Source organism: Miscanthus floridulus, chromosome 9 (assembly GCF_019320115.1).
Source record: "Miscanthus floridulus cultivar M001 chromosome 9, ASM1932011v1, whole genome shotgun sequence".
In the NCBI taxonomy this organism is placed as follows: Eukaryota; Viridiplantae; Streptophyta; class Magnoliopsida; order Poales; family Poaceae; genus Miscanthus; species Miscanthus floridulus.
In genome coordinates, this window is record NC_089588.1 from 14,830,062 (window position 1) to 14,846,391 (window position 16,330).

General features: G+C 42.3%; 2 non-coding genes and 2 pseudogenes across 2 annotated transcripts; 3 read left to right on the forward strand and 1 right to left on the reverse strand.

Annotated features, from left to right (window-relative positions):
- Window positions 1-231: 231 nt before the first annotated feature.
- LOC136479295 (wall-associated receptor kinase 3-like) lies at window positions 232-12,609 on the reverse strand (annotated as a pseudogene).
- LOC136484542 (small nucleolar RNA Z195/SNORD33/SNORD32 family) lies at window positions 9,299-9,379 on the forward strand (annotated as a pseudogene).
- LOC136484548 (small nucleolar RNA Z196/R39/R59 family) lies at window positions 9,491-9,572 on the forward strand. The gene has a single exon (XR_010766064.1). It is a non-coding gene; the product is annotated as a small nucleolar RNA Z196/R39/R59 family (small nucleolar RNA).
- LOC136484631 (small nucleolar RNA F1/F2/snoR5a) lies at window positions 9,631-9,770 on the forward strand. The gene has a single exon (XR_010766135.1). It is a non-coding gene; the product is annotated as a small nucleolar RNA F1/F2/snoR5a (small nucleolar RNA).
- Window positions 12,610-16,330: the final 3,721 nt, after the last annotated feature.

A 16,330-nucleotide genomic window follows, 5' to 3' on the forward strand; every position in this document is an offset into this window, starting at 1 on the left:
ACCATCTATTCAGGAAAAGTTTAGAACTAAGACAAAGATTTTTTTATAATAAAATAAACACTAATGTGAGATTAACTTTTGGCAAATAACAAGGTTAGAGAGTGTTGGCACGAAATTTCGTCCCGTGCCAAGGGCACATGAGCAAGCCAGAAGGGTCCGCTCGATGGAGCTAGAGATCCGCCTAGCTTAAGCGCCAGGATGGTCGATCTTGTTCACTCCTCCCGAGACGTGCTAGTCAATTTGACCCTGCAATTGACAAGGAGAGAAAGCTAATCAGTAATTTAAGGCGGAACATGCCGGTGTTGCTAGATAGTCCCGAATGTGCGGCTCTGAGAGCCGATATGGAAGGAAATCGACTAAATAGTCGATTCCAGCATACTCATAAAGATAAAATCAATTAAAGCTTATGGAAGGTAAATCGGTTATCGCTCAGGATAGATCTCATTATTTAGACTAACATTAGTCAATGGCAAGAAGATGTCAACAGTGATTAGTTTATGCTAAGCCAATTACTGCAAGTAACCGAATTCCTTTTGTATAAATAAAACAGCTCATCGTCATTTAACCATTTAATAAAGATAAATCTAATGAACATATTAGATCTCATCTATCGCTATGACCAGTGGGGCATGAGGAAGAATCATGCAGGCTATAGAAACAACAATAGATTCGATAACCCTAACTTATTACTAATATCAGTGGGGTATGAGGCAAAATCATGCAGGCCATAATACAATAATAAGATCATGGGGCTAACACATCTTTCAACATATCTCTACTTCAACGGTCTCGTGATGTGAACTGTTCGTGAAAGCACTCGATATCGGCTAAAACAGCCGATTCAGGCATAGCGCACAGTTAAGGTCATGCCCTCTCAGGAACAGATCTACCAAGTAACGATCCCCACTCCACGGTGCTAACAGTGGGGTGTGAGGCAGAATCACGCAGGCCGTGATAACGGGCCATGGAAAGGTTTTCGCTAGCCGATAGATTTACTCAAGATCAGACGTGCCTTAACCGCACACTATGCATGATTAAGATTGACATAGAACAGCCGATAAAACATAACTCATCGTTTAAAGTGTGGATTATATCAAATTTAGATTAACAAACGATGGGTTAAACATAATATATGGCTGATCTAGATCAATCCCAATCGAGCGAAGTTATGTTGCTATAATTAAATAAATAATGGAAGCAATAAGCAATATCGGTAACTTAATGAAACTATCCGAAGGAACGCCACCCTTAGATAGAGCCGATAACTTGACCTTAATCTAGTTCAAGCAGTGGAGGTCGACCGGATCGATGCAGCCTTACTTGAACTAGACAAGAGTTAATAACTAGCTCATACCAGAGTCGCAGTGGAGGTCGACCGGATCGATATAGCCGTACGAACAGAAGTATATGCCATGACGGTACTTACAGACAAGCAGTGGAGGTCGACCGGATCGATGCAGCCGTACTTGCTGAAGAACTCACCGAGATCTACTCTACTCCTACTCCTAAGGGGTGGCCGGAGCCGAAAAAAGTAAGTAACTTGTATTTGATTGATTGTGTGTCTTTTACAATAGCCGGGGGTCCAATATTTATACCCGGAGCCTAAACATGAATCCTACTCGAACATGACTCATTATAATCTTTGGCATAGAATAAAACATTCCTAATTTAAGATAACTTGGACCCTAATCTTTCCCTTTTTGTAGAGTCCGATATGCAATTTCCTGGTGCCAACCGTAGCTCATTATCGCTATCTGCTGACGTCATCCAAAGAGATCCGATTCTAGAGTCGTATTTGAATCAACTGATATCGATGTTCATGCAATCGATTCCTTGATGGGTACAATTTGGAGGCCTTCGAATTCCCGCGTTCTTCTTTCCAAATTTTGGTGTAAACAGAGAGGAAGCAAGAAGGGAACAAAGATGGAAGCAAACTAAACGACCAGTTCTAACGAGGCTTGCATCCTACAGTCAGTATTGCTCTGATACCACTTTATAGCACCTGGTTTTAAGAACAAAACCAAATACACACCATATGTAAGTCCAGGAAGTCAAATCTCACATATAGCTACAAATGAGGGTAATATCAAAACATAATGCTTCATATATAACATACTTAGTGCAAAGAATATAACATTAGGCACAAACAACGGATATACAACTCCAATCTTTAGGTGAAGACTCCACTCCACAAGGGCAACTGACTGTTTGATCACAAGCCTAACTTCTTCAAACTCTAGCAATCTGGTACCCATCCGGGGTTTTTATCCAAGTAAAATGTAAAGGCAAGCGTAAGTACATGTCGTACTCAACAAATATAACATTGGGTTCAAGAGGCTCAAAAGGTTGACACTAGTTTAACTGCGATTAACTTTTAGTGAGTCATGATTTTAGCAGTTGAGTAGCGATAAGTTTATCACAAGCCCATGTAAACACATGATCAGGTAAACATGAATAATGAATAGCATAAACAAATAACCATTAATGATCATCTATTCCATAAATGTTCCAAGGCCGCTCGTGACCGTGAGCATGGCTGATATACCAGTTTTACACACTACAGAGGTTGTACACTTTCACTATGAGTCGTGATTTCCCATATGCACGGGTTTATAACTCCCAAAACACTTCCAAGGTGAGCAGACAGGGTTCACTATGAAGTCTTTCAAAGGTTCGTCTAACAAGTTAGAAATGGTCCTCCTACTTGACTAAAGCCAGAGCCATGTGTCCCTCATAGTTGTACTGTAAGTCCCGATTGACCACTGACAGATAAGTCCTTAGGGAGAGGAATCTAGAGCATCTTAAAACCCAATGCTCTAGCCCTCTTAAGCCAAGTTGCTAAAAAGCATATTTTAACATTTATTGCATATACCATTAATCAAGTTACAAGATCATGGTTTAAGTGGAGCACTAGCTTCATACTACCCAATGCATTAACCCAAAGGTGACAATGTATAAGTTCAAAGCTAGGTAATCCTTAATGGTAACAAGGAAACACATGCGGTATGAATTTAAGTGATTAAAGTGAATAGGACAACAATGATGATCCCATGCTATACTTACCTTAAACTCTGATCCTTCTTCTAGTCCAAAGTTTCAAAGGAACTCCTTCTTAATCAACACGTAAAGCTCACCGACTGGATAAGATCATAAAGCACCACACAAGTATCCACACATACATGCATAACATACAAATAGGACTAAATTAGAACAGTACATCAATCAATACAAGGTTTGAAAACTAATCTACGTATTGCTACGAACACACAAACGTGGAAAGCACGCTAAATGAAGCTTCGGTGAACAAGAAACGTTTACCGTAAGATTTACTTCTTAAGAGAAAAAGAATGTTTTAAGCTTCATTTATTTTAAACATGTATAAGATATTTCATAGAAGTATCTAAATTGAATTAAACCAAATTATATTTGATTTGGAAAACTAAGATGGATGTAATCTTATGTTTACTTAATATCGAAGTGGAAAATCTAAGTTACTTTTAATTGAAAAAAACCAATTGCATATAGATTGATCAATTTATTATTTTTTTAAAGCACAAAACAGTCTAAACTTATTTTTACTTAATATCGAACTTGATTTTTGAATAAAAATAAATAGAAATAGGATTTTGAATCTGGATAGGGACTGCGGGTTAGAATACTAGAAAAGGGAGGGACTGTTTTGCAAAACAACCAGCGAAGGGGTATGGGAGGATCTGAGCCGCTGGATTAGATCTAGTCGGTGGATATTAGAAGGGAGAGAGATAGGTCGCCGAAGCGGCGCTCCCACGGGTGGCACCATTGATGGCAGCGGCTTGACCTCGCCGGAGTTCATCGATACGGCGACTCTGAGCATCATCGGCCGAACGGAAAGCACAAGGGGGAGAGCGGAGCACGGCGAGCTCGGCTAGGGGGAAAGGAAAAGCCGCGATGGCACAAAGGCGCGTGTGAGCTCGATTTTGCGGCTCGGGTTGGTCGGAGTTGCTTCGGCGAGTTTATGAAGATGGCACAGAGCGAGAGGGAGAGCAGGCGAGGTACCTACGAGTTCCTTACCCTCTGACAAAGCTTGGGAAGATCATCGTGGTGAACGAAGAAGCAGCGGAGCGGCGAAGCGAACTCGGCGGCAGTGGCTTAGGGTTGTGGTGGCGCTGCGGGCTCTGGGCGCGAGGCGGTGGCTGCGACGGGGCTAGATGGAGGCGGCATGGTGCGGGGCTTAGCTTATATAAGGGTGCAGGCGTGGGGAGCACGCCAAATCGGGCTCGGCTACATCCGATTCGGGGCAGAGTCCCGGTTGGGGACGATGGAGGTAGAGGATGACGCAAGCTGACAAGCGGGCTCGAGATGGCAGCAGGTGAAGGAGCAGGCCCTGATCATCATCCGAACAGAGGGAGAGTGAGAGAGGCCGTGTTCCGGCTAGGCTGGCCCATGGCCACTGGGCCTGCGGGAGGGGGAGCACACCTTGCGTGGCTTGGGCCTGAGCGTGAGCTGGGCCACAGAATGGGGAAGGGAGCGGAGCAGGCCAGGGGGAGAGGAAGAGTGGGCCTTTGAGCCAAAAGGGAGAGAGGGAGCGTTTTTCCTTTTCCTTTTCTTTTCTTTTATTTCAAAGCCTATTTCAAAAACATTTTTAGAAGAATTTGAATTCATTTGGAATGTTGGTCAGAACCACTTACCTCAATAAATCAAATGCAAAGGCATGAATGCTCAAACATATTTCTACACCCTATGATAAATTTTAACTTAACAAAAATTTTATTTTCCTATGTTTCATGAGCACAAAAATTCATAATAAAATTATTTGAACTCTATTTCGAAAGAAGCAAATTTTAGAGTGTTACAATTTATTACTTGGATGTAATGCTCCTCAGATTCATCTGTCACGTCACTCGGACTCAAAGCATACTCCCTTGCTGCATGAATGCTTTCGAGTGTCATCTCTAGTTGCCTCATTGTTGGGCGATCCATGCTAATAAATTTCACACACATCTTTGCCAACAATGCGACATCAACCACCTCTCCGCCTCCCTCCCTGACAACTTGTGGGTCCAATATATGATATAAGTTACCTACCGAAAGTTGAGTGACAAAATGATATACAAGACCATGACCTTGGGCAGATCTAAATGAATTAGGGTTCTTTCTGGTAAGCAATTCAATCAAAATAACGCCAAAACTATAGACATCGCTTTTCTCAGTAAGGTGCCCTGTGCTATGGTACATAGGGTCTAGGTACCCAAATGTTCCTTGCACTGTTGTGTCTAAGCCAGTTTGATCAACTGGAACATATCTTGAAGCTCCAAAGTCTACAACTTTGCAGTTAAACTATCATCCAAAAGTATTTTAGAAGACTTGACATCCCTATGGATTGTTGGTGTAGAAACAAGTGAGTGAAGATATGCGAGAGCCTTGGAAATTTCAACAGCAATCCTCAACCTGTCTCGATCTCCATGATAGTGACACTAAAGCCACAACGTGAAGATGATTGTGTAGGATTCCATTAGAAATGAACTCATAAATAAGTAGAGGAACTTTAGTCTCAAGGCAACACCCGAGAAGCTTCACAACGTTTTTGTGGTTTATCTGAGAAAGAATAGCAACCTCATTTATGAAATCATTGATTTCTCGCTGTACCACTATCTTTGACTTCTTAATTGCCACAACATGTAAATTTGACAAAATCCCCTTGTAAATTGTTCCATGGCCTCCACCACCGAGCTCGCGAGCTTTATGAAAGTTGTTGGTGGCTTTCTCTAGTTCTTCCAAAGCAACAATCATTCTTTCTGCTATGTCTGCCCTATGAGATACCAGTTGTTGTAGAAGTTGCCCACGATTTTGCTTGAAGAATTTTTGTCTAATCCCTTTCTTCCTTTGCGTCTTGATTTTATGGATTATAAATGTATTGCCTAGGACTAGAGAGAGAAGTGTTCCACCACTTCCAACTACTAGGCCAATGACTAGCCCTGTGAATGATGACACACTGTTGTAAATATTAAAACACAAAAGTGCCCAATACAATCTCATATTTTTTTAGAGAGTTTGGCTAAAAATATGTTGCCTCACAATAGCTAACATTATTTTTTTCCACAAGGATAAATAGGATGTAAGAGCATCTCTAAAAGTACCCAAAAATTTCTTCCCCAAACCATTGAGTTTTCCAAGTGGCCAAAAAGTATTGGGAGCACCAAAGAAAGGTTTCTCCAACAGTTCCAAAAAATCACTGCTAAAAGATACAAGATAACTTTACATAAGGAATCCCAAACTATTTCTAAATCACATCAACCACTTTTATACTTTCTTTCTCTCTTGTACATTTGTATCAGCAACCCTGTCCTACTTCTTATTCTTTTCCACATCTTTCCACCTTAGATGAGCACAATGGACACGCGCGTGTATTTATCCGCATGATGGGGTCGATTTTTCCAAGTGCCAAAAGACTGGGAGGTGGGATTGAGAGTTGTTAGAGATGTAATTTTTTAATCTTGCCAAAAATCATGGATTAGGAGATTGTTTCGGGTACTCTCTGAGATGCTCTAATGTTTCAAAAAGTGTTAACAGTCGTTACAAACTCATATTTGTTGTTATTATTAATAAAAGAAGGACAAAGTTGTTAGAGTCTAAACTGTTACCTTTATTTGGATTATGTGCTTTTGCGCAACCATTTGGAGTGCAAGGGTCACCGACGGTTCCCGTCGGACAAAGGCATGAATAGTTGCCAGGTAAGTTTGTGCAATCACCAAAGCATTTATCCAGAATAGAGCACTCATCAATATCTAACAAATATAATAAGCAAAAGACAAACAATGAAATTTATCGCTAATAAGTATTGTACTAGCAAATATGCCCGTGCATTGCAATGGAACGAAAAAACTATTAAAATATTTACGGGGACGACATGAATGATCATTTCTATTTATGTCCCTTTCTATAAAATTGGAAATCTATAATTTATTTTATGGTAGCCATGGTATCCATAATATAAGTTAATGTTGGTAATAATATGACAATGTATTATTAAGCTTGTATCAAATTAAAATACAACCTTGGTAGACTTTTTTCTCGGGTTGCAAAGCACATAAATATTAGACGTAAATATATCATAACTTTAATTTTTTATAATATTCATGTATTGCTACAACTCAATATCTATAATTCTAATATCTTACTGAAGTCAATAAGGAGTTAATTACCAACGTGTCAAAGACAAGCCTGTCCACCAATGATTATTACGGGAGGCCAAAATCGATTTTCCACATGCCAGCCTTTGTCAGGATTACAGAGATACGTTTATTTAGACTGGATTAAACAACAAATTGCTAAAGATATATATTTAGACTGGATTACAGAGGTGCGTTGTTCCAGCACTGATAGACATTGCACATCGCCTCAACTCTCTTCTTATTAATAATTCCCCACTCCATGTATCTTTCTTTTCCTTGACAAAGATATATATATATAGTACTCCCTCCATCTGAAATTATAAGTCATTCCAACAATCTTGGAGAGTCAAACCATCTCAAGTTTCACCAAATATATGTGATAAGATAATAACATTTATGATGTCAAATAAATATTATTAGATTCTTTATTAATTATATTTTTATAGTATCCTTATTTGATGTCATAAATCTTTTTAATTCTCTCTATAATTTTGGTCAAATTTGAAATGCTTTGACTCTTCAAGATTCTTCAAATGACTTATAATTTGAAATGGAGGGAGTAGATAGTTAGGTTAGGTAGTCGACGGAGACACGTACGTATATATGTTCCGTCTACAACGTATGCAGGTAGTAGTCTGACGGAGACACGTACGTATATATCACTGCTGGAAACTCGAATTGCCCTGTGTGTGACGAATTTTTCTGTGCGTTTTTTTGGTACGCACAGAAAAATTACGATTATTCTGTCGGTTCCAAAATATCCCGATAGAAAAATACGAAAACCCACAAAATAATTATATAATTTTTTTTGTGCGTGACAATACACACATGGAAAAATCAGCACTCACAGAAAAATGCAATTTATTATGTCGGTTCTTTAAAAACGCACAGAAAAAATATATGCACGCACAGAAAAATATATGCACGCATAGGATAAATAAAAAAACAAAGAAATCCTAACCCTAACCCGCCGGCCGCCGCCCCCAAACACCCTCGCATGCACGCAATCGCGGACTTGCCTGCTCGGCTCTCCTCACGCACGCACGCACACGCTGCGCCGCCGCCGCCGCAGCTACGCACGCCCGTCCGCCCCACCGCCTTCTTCTTCCCCAGCGGGCGGCCGCCCCTCCCCTCCCCCTTCTTCACCCGCCCCAGCGCCCCTCCTACCCCATCGGCGCCCCGCCCCTCCCCCTTCTTCTTCTCCGGTGGGCGGCTGCCCCTCCCGTCCCCCTTCTTCACCCGGTCAGATCCGGCCCTCCCTCTCCCGGATCTGGCCGGTGGCTGCGGTGGTGGTGGTGGTGGCCGGAGGCCGGGCGTGGTGGTGGCGGCGACCCTCCCCTCCCCCTTCTTCTCTCCCGTCGGTGCCCCTCCCCTCCCCTTCTTCTTCCTCGACGGGTGCCCCTCCCCTCCCCCTTCTTCACCCGGCCAGATCCGGCCCTCCCTCTCCCGGATCTGGCCGGTGGTTGCGGTGGTGGTGGTGGCCAGCGGCGGGGCGTGGTTGTGGTGGGGGCCCTCCCCTCCACCTTCTTCTCCCCCGCCGACGCCCCTCCCCTCCCCCTTCTTCTTCCTCGGCGGGCGCCCCTTCCCTCCCCCTTCTTCTTCCCCGGCGGGTGCCCCTCCCCTCCCCCTTCTTCACCCGACCCTCCCTCTCCCAGATCCGGTCGGTGGCTGCGGTGGTGGTGGTGGTGGCCGGTGGCGGCGGCCCTCCCCTCCCCCTTCTTCTTCCCCGCCGGCGCCCCTCCCCTCCCCCTTCTTCTTCCTCGACGGGCGCCCCTCCCCTCCCCCTTCTTCTTTTTCTCGACGGGTGCCCCTCCCCTCCCCCTTCTTCACCCGGTCGGATCTGGCCCTCCCTCTCCCGGATCCAGCTGGTGGCTACGGTGGTGGTGGCCGGCGGCGGGGCGTGGTGGTGGCGGCGGCCCTCCCCTCCCCCTTCTTCTCGCCCGGCGGGTGCCCCTCCCCTCCCCCTTCTTCACCCAGCCAGATCGGGCCCTCCCTCTCCTGGATCCGGCCGGTGGCTGCGGTGGTGGTGGTGGTGACCGGTGGCGGGGCGTGGTGGTGGCGGCGGCCCTCCCCTCCCCCTTCTGCTATGATATTTTGATCATGTCTGTGGTTGAGGTTTATTAGAGTTGTATAAGATGAATTTTAATGGGAGAAGTGATGATATCATAACATAGAATATATCTGCATTCATTGTGATGATCACATCATGCACTACCATCTAATCTCTCTTTAACATTTCATTTTTACTATAAACTTTTGCCAGTTTTATAGTATCTTGTAAGTCAGCAGTAGTTCTCTAAAGTCTAAATAGTTATTTGTTGGTTGTTGTATTTTTTATGTGCAATCTGTGATGCAAATTCCCATTTCCTGAATCACTATGATTATTGCAACAAAAATTACCATCTTTCGGCTGAGATTGCACCGCAAATTTAGTTTTTATTGCATTCAGAGTATGTTTTCTAGTGTAATTTGTTGTAGTCAATGCCATTTGGTATCTGACTTGCAGTCATTCTTTGTTATTGTGTGTCTCGAAACATGGCAGAATACAAGGGGGAACGGATCTTGCGACACAGGATGCTTATTTATGAGTTTCCAGTTACTATATGCCCGTTTACAAGTTCTGATTGTTCTAATGATCATGACTGAAAAAACTGATGATTGTTTTTTCTTAGCTAGTTAGCCAGCTAGGTGTAATTTGTTTTCTGAATATAGTCTTTTGTTTTTTCTTAGCTAGCTAGCCAGCTAGTGTAATTTGTTTTCTGAATACAGTCTTACTATTATTATTGGAGTTCACTTGATTGGCCTTTCTGCTAGTAGCATCTTGACTGAAAACTGATGTGAATGGATTAGTAGCATACTTAATAGTGAAGTAGTTGATAAGTAGAGTTTAGAAATTTCCTTGATGTTTATTTTTTCATTCAGATTGCCTTATTTGGAAATTAGTAGCTCAGGTTGTTCACATCTTGTAACCTTGTATGTGCATCACAACGAGCTCTGGCCAGATCCGCGACATGGCAGCCCTTCTTCTCCATGCCGCCTCCTCCATCGGGCCCTTTGCCGGTGACGAGCTCCCATCAGGTATGTGCATCCCATTCTCCCCCATTCTTGTTGTACGAAACAGAGTTGTATGCAGTTGTAAATAGCTGCTCAAATGTCAAGTTGTCCCTCTTTTTCTAGTAGTTGTCCAAGCAAACTGGATGTGCAAACTGGAATTTAGGAAGGTTTGCAGTTTGCCATCTGAAAGTTAGCTGCCAAGTTACTACCTGGAACAAAGTTGTGCTTACTACCTGATGTATGCCAAGTTGATATTATCTTGCTTACTGTGCTTTATTTGCAGGTCGATAGGAGCAGCAATGAAAGAGCTAAGAGCTACTCATTTTCAATGGTAGCAACATTGATCTGGTTGTCAGCATAGTAGTGCAATAGTTATCAGTAGTGAAATTCATGAACTGTTGAGATGAGATGGTAATGCTTTTGAATGTATTGATGCCAGAACATTTTGACATCATCTACATGTAGCCTGGATGCTATGAATGAATATGCTGAATATTTGGACTCCATCTTTATATGTTGTGATGAAATTACTGTATGGACAGTCCATATTTTAATATGTTGTTGCTACTGTTTTCAAATAATTATTGTATCCAATTTGCTGCATAGGTAAGTGTATGTTATTCTGTCGGTGGTCAGTTAACACCTGACAGAAAAATACAATTTTTCTGTGCGTTCACCTAACCCGACAGAAAAATACAATTTTTTCCTGTGAGTGCACCTCTGCAACTCTGATGGGACAACACTAATAGAAAAATGATTTTTCTGTCGGGTTTTTCTTTTTTCTGTGAGAAATAATGCACATAAATTTTATTTTTAATCTGGTCGAACACAATTTTTCTATGCGTATAACACCCACAGAAAAATTGTTTCTGACGGCGAACACATAGAATAATTGAATTTTTCTGTCATTATATTTCCGTGTGTATTTTTCTGAGGATATACCGTCAGAAAAATATTTTTCTAACGATATTCGTATTTTTCTGTGTGTTTTCGCACACACAGAAGAATGCGAGTTTCCAGTAGTTCCATCTCCCAACTAACCGATGGGCAAATCCAAAGCACAGCTTGCTAAACAGGACAAGATCGTTCCATTGATTATGCTAGCTACTGATCCTCCCACACAACAGGCCATTCTAAAATCCAAACACCGCATGCTAAACACATTGTAGTTGCCAAGCACATCGATCACGGCACCCTACAATGCAAGTATCTTCATTCATGATCCTCCACCAGATTACACAACACAAAGATATCAATCACCATGATCCATTCAGTTTTCTGCTCTGTTCAGAATGACACTCACATGATAATTTACAAGCCCTACAATTATCAACTGCTCCTATCCTGGTCCACAGTTCGATGTTCAATGAATAACGCTCCTCATCACCAGATTGAAACTTGCGGAAACCTAAGACAGGTCCAAGGACCAAGAGATCAGTGAACAATCAACTGTATATTGAAAAGTGAGCTATACTAACTCTGAATAGTTCAAAAACAAAGTAATTATCAAACACTTCAAGGAAAAAAGAACAAGTTCAGTTCCACAGTGCGTGACAGTGCGTGAAGCCATGCCAAAATATAATCCAGACGAACAATCAGGATCCATTCCCTTTTGACTTTAGAGACCTTGTTGCATGCAAAAGAACAAAGTATCTTTGGCATCAATCAGGATCATGTTAAACTGAAAAATGTGGAAGCTGGCAGGTCTGGCTTTGTTGGGTTACAACCAGTCCAGCAGTAGCGAGCAGTCACAAGCCATTCATAGTGTAGACTGTGTTGCTCCCCGCAATGGCAAAACATAAAGTCCAGGAACTAAAGCACACCTCCATACTGGTAATTAAGGTCATTTTGGACAGCATTTAGCATACCAAGGAATGATTAATTAGGGGTGAATTTTTCACTGTTTTCTCTTATTAAATAGTGTTGCGGGTATCTTACACAGCAAGTGCTTGTAGTTCGAGTGGTTAGTTCGCTGCGCCCTGAGCCGTGTAGGCACAGTTCGAATCCTGCCGCGGTGGAAATTTTTGCATGACGCGATTTTGCATGGGACTGTGCCGATTAGTACTCTGCTCTGAACTTTACCGATGTGTTCTAGTGCTCCATCTTTGCATCTTTCTTTTTCATCTACTACTTCACGGTCATGGCTACGGTTGTCGCCACGCCAGCATACGAGCAGCGCTTGCAGCAAAGGCTGTACGGGATGGAGGCAACTGCTGTGGGCGACGAACCAGCAGGCATGGGCGAGACGCCTGCCCGGACGCTCCCAGCAGGGCGCCAAGCCCGGCCGCGGCCGCGGCAGCGCCATGAGGCGCAGCGAGTCCAGCGCCACCTCCATGGTTGTGACGGAGTCCTGCTCGAGGTCCTGCTGCGCCATCTCCTCCGACGTGTCAGGTGCCACCTCCATGGCTGCCGAGCATGGTGTACGCTGAGAGCACAGCGTGGTGCAGTCCGACGAGAAGTCCCACGAACACAGCGTGGTGTAGTCCGGCGCAGCTGATGTACGTCGTGTGAGTCCGGCCGCGACACCAGCAAGGAAGGAAGGGAGAGCGCGTCCGTCGAGCGCTCCTAGATCCCGTGCGAGCGAACGAGAGGAAGGCAGAGGGAGCGGAGGGGACGGCGGCACGATTTATTTCCTCGTGAAGCGGCGCGACGAGAACCGAAACGACAGGGGCATTCGCGTCCACAACGGTGGCAAAATAACCAAAACGACTTCAATTACGCAAACACTTCGACACCCTAGAACGACCTTCTTTGCCCTGGCAGAGGTGGAGGCGGCCTGGCTAGGTCGGCGCGGGGGAGTCGCGACCGTTTGCTGGAGTTGGAGAAGAAAGCGGCGGCGGGACGAGGGGGAGGGGAAGAGGGAGGCCCCCTCTAGCCGGAGCTCCGCGGTAGGCACGAAGACCTTGATGTGGCACAGCATAGTCAGGTGGTGTTGGTCCATTGCGGCTAGATGCACGTTTTTTCTTCAGATTCTACAGGTGATGTCTTTGATGTGTCGTCGGAGTGCTCCATCAGCCCACTGCGGTAGGACGGTCGAGGTTAGGGCGAAAGCCTGGACGGCGACGCTTGCGGGCGCCACTTTCCTGCTTGGAGGCATCCCCATCCTACCTTGCTAGGTTTCCTTCGGCGAAAACCCTGCCTATGGTGGGCCAGCAATGTCGGCGCCTTTGGCGTCGTGACCTTCCTAAAGGCATTGTCGTGGGTGACTGGCGTCGCGTCTAGCATCCCTCGCTCGGTGATGACAACCATTTGCGTCATTTGGGAAGTCAGAGCTGCCGTTCAGTGGACGCGCTTGGCAACGATTACTTGATGACGTATCTGGTTTGTGGCAGTGTCAAAGAAAACTTTGTAGAATTAGCTTTTCTCAGGCAGCTTATGGACTTGAGCTTAGAGCCGAGCTCATAGTTATAGGTGGTGATACGTGGTTGTATGGTTTTTGGACCCGGTCTTCCTGATAAATTGGGCCAAATCTCATCTTCTTTGGGAGAGTATATTCAGTAGCCAGCTACAAAATAAGTTATTCTGTATCCACCTCTATTTACGATAATTTTATATACTAATTTACGATAATGTCAATACATATTTACGATAGTTGGGTTACTATTACACATGGTGATATTTACCATAATGCTATAGTAAACCACTTAGTAAGGAGTTACTATAATCTCGTAAATTAACATAGTAATTATTGTAACTCAAAGTGGCTACTTTGAGTTCTGTGGCTGGCCGCATAATAAGTTATTCTGTGGCTACTTTGAGTTACGATAATTACTATACTAATTTATGAGATTATGATAATTCTCTAATAAGTGATTTACTATAGCATTATGGTAAGTATCATCTTGAATTATAGTAACCCATGTATCGTAAAGGTGTATTGTCATTATCGTAAATTGGTACAAACATTATCGTAAAATAAGGTGACTATAAAATAAGTTATTCTATGGATAGCTGCGGAATAGCCATATATATATATATATATATATATATATATATATATATATATATATATATATATATATATATATATATATATATATATATTAGACATTGACGATGTGATTGTTGTTCTGTTTAGCCGTCGGTCCGTCTATCGCTAAGCCTTCACCTAGTGTTGGATGGTCCAGTTCCCGGAGAAGTGCCAAAAAATTTTGTACAGTATCGTACTGTTCTGTGGCTGGCCGCATAATAAGTTATTCTGTGGCTACTTTGAGTTACGATAATTACTATACTAATTTATGAGATTATGATAATTCTCTAATAAGTGATTTACTATAGCATTATGGTAAGTATCATCTTGAATTATAGTAACCCATGTATCGTAAAGGTGTATTGTCATTATCGTAAATTGGTACAAACATTATCGTAAAATAAGGTGACTATAAAATAAGTTATTCTATGGATAGCTGCGGAATAGCCATATATATATATATATATATATATATATATATATATATATATATTAGACATTGACGATGTGATTGTTGTTCTGTTTAGCCGTCGGTCCGTCTATCGCTAAGCCTTCACCTAGTGTTGGATGGTCCAGTTCCCGGAGAAGTGCCAAAAAATTTTGTACAGTATCCATCACATCGAATCTTACGGCACATACATGGAGTACTAAATGTAGACGAAAAAAAACTAATTGCACAGTTAGGTGAGAAATCACGAGACGAAACTTTTGAACCTAATTAGTCTATAATTAGACATTGATTACTAAATACAAACGAAAATGCTACAGTAGCCAAAATCCAAAATTTTTTGGATCTAAACGAGCCTGAGACAGGAACATGACCCTCTCCCCTAGCCTAGGTAGACCCCTACCGCGCAGGCACACACATACGTGGCAGGGCCAACCTGCTGGTCACCCTGACGTCTAATCATTCTTGGTTCTTGCACTCTGTTCATTATACTGCCTTTCGCTTTTTTTCCTACAAAGCAAAAATAGTCTCATTAGGTGCAATCCAGTACTGCAAAGAAACAAACATTGATCGTGTGGTCTGAACCGAAAAGAAACTTTCTTAGATAAAAAAACTCTGAAAACCAACTTGATCAGGTCCAAGACCCTAAATGTTATTCATCCTAAAAAAGTTATCTTAGTTATCTCCGTACTCATACCATCTTAGGTTCTACTAAGCTTACACAAAAACAAGTTCCTATATTTATGATACCAATGGGTTTATTAGATTCATCATAAAATCTATTTTAAACATAGTTTTATAGTATGGCTATTTAGTGCTATAAATGTTGATTCTCGTCTCTATTAACTTTTTCAAATTTAAGATAGATTTATTTAAAATAAAACTAAAAACGTTTATGAGGGATGGAGAGAATTGTTTACAACTTATACAAGTACAAACGCACACTAGTACAGAAACAAGCTTTACTCCTGATTGGAAAACCCCTTCGGTCCCGGTTTTCTAACCGGGAGCACGAATCCGGGACTAAAGGGCCCCTCCTTTAGTCCCGGTTTCTCGCCCGGGACTAAAGGTGTTTAGTCCCGGTTGGTAATACCAATCCGGGCTAAAGAGGTCTCCCGGCTTGGCCACGTGGGCCGGCCCTTTAGTCCCGGTTGGTATTACCAACCGGGACTAAAGGTTTTTTTTGTTTCTATTTTCAATTGATGATTCGTTTTGGTTTTCAAATAGGTTTTCGAATACGCATTCTACGCTGCTAATAATATACGTATTCTACACGCTTATAATGTTCGAACATTTTGTACAAAATAAAGTATGAAACTAACGTATATATTACATGCATATACATATATTATATGTTATTTTATGTACATATAATATGTATATATATATTACAAATAAAGCTTGCATTGTATATTCTATCATATCCTTGGGATAACAAATTCACTCCATCTGGTTTGGCTTCCATGTTTCGTTCATGCCATTGTACAACTCGCCGGCGAGGTTTAAGATCTGGTTATTAAGAAATCATGCTATGGTCTCTTGAATTGCTTTCAGTTGGTCACGTCGTATGACTTTTTTCCTTCAACCATAGAGTGTTCAATAAAAGTTAAAGGAAAAGTATATATATATATATATATATATATATATATATATATATATATATATATATATATATATGTGTGTGTGTGTGTGTGTGTGTGTGTGTTG